General features: G+C 39.6%; 1 protein-coding gene across 4 annotated transcripts in view; it reads left to right on the top strand.

The window, feature by feature from the left end:
• The first annotated feature begins 1712 nt into the window (after positions 1-1712).
• aass (aminoadipate-semialdehyde synthase) overlaps positions 1713-3880 on the top strand; it is a 43406-nt gene continuing 41238 nt past the window's right edge. For 3 of the 4 annotated variants that reach the window (XM_046036646.1, XM_046036645.1, XM_046036643.1), the window contains exon 1: positions 1713-1811. The gene's annotated coding sequence lies outside the window, so the exon portion shown is untranslated. The remainder of the gene's footprint in view (positions 1812-3880) is intronic. The other variant, XM_046036644.1, reaches the window with a different exon arrangement.

Here is a 3880-nt window from a genome sequence, read left to right as displayed (position 1 = left end):
AAAATAAAAAAGCCTGGAATGAGAAATAAAATAAAAAAGTACTCTGCATACAAAGTAATACATGTGACATACTAAGTTAAAAGTATGACAAGAACATTTGTTTTACTTTTTAAGTCAGAATCATGCCAAACTAAGTAAAATGTATGACTTTCTGAAACAAAATGTTGTCAAAGTCTGAAGTATGTGTAAGTAAGTCATGTCATACTTTTACGCATTTTTAAATGATTAACTTATATATTTTTTAAAGGCTATAGTACAGATGTTCAATGAAAATACTAAACGACATACAAGTAGGCCTACAATTCGTTTATGTTCTGTAAGAACAATTTACAGCAACCAAAGCAAAGAAAATAAGTGTTATTATTAGTAGTAGATGTAGGCTATACTAATTAGCCTAATATAAGATTAGGAAATCATTTTATTAGAAACAAGACAAATTCAGAAAGTTTGACTTAGTGCTTGTACATTTTGATTTATGATTTATGATTTAATTCAGGTTATATACAGTGAATCTAAACATGACAGTTCAATCCTCAGGTCTTTCCGCTTTTAGACGGATGCTCTGATCATCACAGTGCGACAGGCTGAGCAGGAGGCCGCTCCTCAGCTCTGGGAGCTGATTGGTTGAGAGACTTCAGTACTGTGCAGCTTTATAAAAGCTCTGCACCGCCTGAGACGACCGCAGAGACGGCACCTGCTCTAATGTAGATCTACAGAGCAGCGCCGCTCGCTGCAGTGGATTTACGCAGATAGAGGTGCGCTCGTTTTTTTTTTGTTTTTTTTTGTGACATGTGCGCAGCTTTTACGGGCGGTCACATTTACATCCGTTCAAATTAAACAAACTCCACTTCCTTTCTCTTGAGTAAAAACAAATCCAGACATGGGTGTGTGCTGTTGCAATATTGCTCATTACGTTCACGTTCGTAGCCTGCAGCACCGACGCCGCCCATACAGAGTGCGCTGGACACAGAAACAAAGTCACCGTTGTCTTGGAATCTGGGAAAAAGCCAGGCTCACCATGAAACCGGAAGCTGGTGATAATACCCTCAGATTAAAAGACAAGATAGATATAAAGAATGAGTAACCCCAAACAAACATGCAAGGACCATTTTATATACAGTCTATGTATATAAGACCCCCCCCCCCCCAAAAAAAGTGAATATATATATATATATATATTCACACAGGAAAATAAATTAATTCAGATGATTTGTTGTTTATAGCACTAGGTTTAAAAAAAGAAAATATTTTACTCACCATGAAATTCATGTGTTTTTTTGCCATGTCTGCCTATAGTACTTTTTTTCTGCAGTGTTTGTCACATTCCTCTCAAAGTGTAGACCTGACCCAGACTTTTTTTCTGCAATAAAAGTATTAGTAGCCTACACATCAGTTTAAAAACACAAAAAAATTCTACCAAAAGGAAGGTGTTTAAGATTTGAGGTTAATATTAGCCTTAAATTCTGAAAATAAATTCAGTTATGAGGGTGAGCTGTGAGATGCCACAGATTTTTTTTGAAGCATAGTAAAAAAAAAAAATACTGTAAAATTAAAAAGTAAAAGTTTATGATTACAAATTCTTAAATCAAAGTAAAACCTGTAAAATCTGTCACCTTTATAGGGCCTTACGAAAAGGCAAAATATCTCAGCAATTGACTAGGAGTTGATGAGTTTTATTTTGAAATTCAAACAGGAAACGGATTACTTTACTTTGTGGGTGTGTGAACTACAGTTTTCTCTGTGAAGTTGCAGCTCGTCTCACCTCTGTGAGACTCTCTGGCGTTGTGAGTGAATCGTCACCACATTTCAAGGTTAGTTGCTTCACGTGCATCCGAGTATCGATCAGCGCACCGATAACTTAATTAATGCGTGTGTGTGATGATGCGACTGACTTAGTGTTGACCAGAACCCGGAACTGACCCATGAGGTTGCAGATGTAGGTTAAAGAAACTACGAGAGTAAATGAAACGCCGAACTCCATTATTATTTTAGCAGATTTTAAATCTGTGTCTGCAGGATTCAATACTGACTTCATTTATAATTGCTCTAGTTTACAGTTAGTTGTTTTAATTACTTGTACTACATTACTTCTAAAAAGGACATGTGGTATGGCTGGTTCAAAATATTCACATTGTAGAAGTTATCTGATTTAAGTTAGTGATTGAAAGTTTTAGTGGAATATTTCAAATACAGAGGGTTCAGGTTTGCTGGACCAGCTGTGGTTCCCAACCTGAGGATCGGGACCCCTTCAAGGGCTTGCAAGATACATCTGAGAGTTCGCAAGGTGCTTAAATCAGTAGTTTTATTTTCAATTTGGGAAATACACTAATTTGATTTCTTGCCAAGAGTCAGATGAGAAGATTAACACCACTCTTGTGTCTGTATGCTTAACATTGAGCTACAGCCAGCTTAGCTTAGCACAACACCTGTTCCAGGTCACATAACTTACCAAGTATACAAATGGAATAAAATGCTTTTTCTCACAGTCCAAGGTCCAACAAACAAAAGTCAACTTACAACACACAGTAACTGACACTGGAACTGGGAATGACCCAGTCCAACTGTAACAAAATCAGCCTGCAACAGTTGGCCTAGCTCTAGAGCTCACTAATTAACACACATGAGATGCTGTTTGTTTAAGCAGTACCAAAATTTAACTTTTTACCTTGTGGTGTTTTGTATGGATTGAACAAACAAAATATTGTGTGACAAATGGTGAACTTTAACCGTTGCAAAGTGCCAGACTAGCTTCCCGTGTTTCCAGTCTTTCTGCTAAGCTAAACGCCTGCTGGCTGTGGCCTTTCACCGAACAGATGGTTACGAGACTGCCATCGATTGTCTCCTCTATCTACCTGGATTTGAAAAAGCATATATCCCAAAATGTTGAACTATTCCTTTAATTTCCAGCAGGGGACTAATCATGTTTGTTTAAGCAGTCACACTGTGAAAACCTCGTTCGGCTACATGAATAGTGTTATTAATTATAGCATCTGTGCTGCTCAATAATGTTCCTGTTGTCTAAAACACTATGTTGTCTTTTGTGTACTCAGCAGTTGAACGAGTGGTGTTGTAGTGTTTTTCTGCAGATCTGTCTCATCTGCGTTTTTCTGGTCTGTCAAAACCTCCTGCTTGTCAGCAGCTCTCTCCCAGCAGCAAACTTAACTTGACATCTGAATCAAGGGTCAAACCTACAGTTACAAGTACACTGCTCAAAAAAAAATAAAGGGAACACTAAAATAACACATCCTAGATCTGAATGAATGAAATAATCTCATTAAATACTCCTTTCTTTACATAGTTGAAAGTCCTGACAACAAAATCACACAAAAATTATCACTGGAAATCAAATTTATCAACCCATGGAGGTCTGGATTTGGAGTCACACTCAAAATCAAAGTGGAAAACCACACTACAGGCCGATCCAACTTTGATGTAATGTCCTTAAAACAAGTCAAAATGAGGCTCAGTAGTGTGTGTGGCCTCCACGTGCCTGTATGACCTCCCTACAACGCCTGGGCTCCTGATGAGGTGGCGGATGGTCTCCTGAGGGATCTCCTCCCAGACCTGGACTAAAGCATCCGCCAACTCCTGGACAGTCTGTGGTGCAACGTGGCGTCGGTGGATGGAGCGAGACATGATGTCCCAGATGTGCTCAATTGGATTCAGGTCTGGGGAACGGGCGGGCCGGTCCATAGCATCAATGCCTTCCTCTCGCAGGAACTGCTGACACACTCCAGCCACGTGAGGTCTAGCATTGTCTTGCATTAGGAGGAACCCAGGGCCAACCGCACCAGCATATGGTCTCACAAGGATCTCATCTCGGTACCTAATGGCAGTCAGGCTACCTCTGGCGAGCACATGGAGGGCTGTGCGGCCCCCC

Source organism: Micropterus dolomieu, linkage group LG22 (genome assembly GCF_021292245.1).
Source record: "Micropterus dolomieu isolate WLL.071019.BEF.003 ecotype Adirondacks linkage group LG22, ASM2129224v1, whole genome shotgun sequence".
NCBI classification, from domain to species: Eukaryota; Metazoa; Chordata; class Actinopteri; order Centrarchiformes; family Centrarchidae; genus Micropterus; species Micropterus dolomieu.
This window is presented reverse-complemented; position numbering and strand designations above follow the sequence as displayed.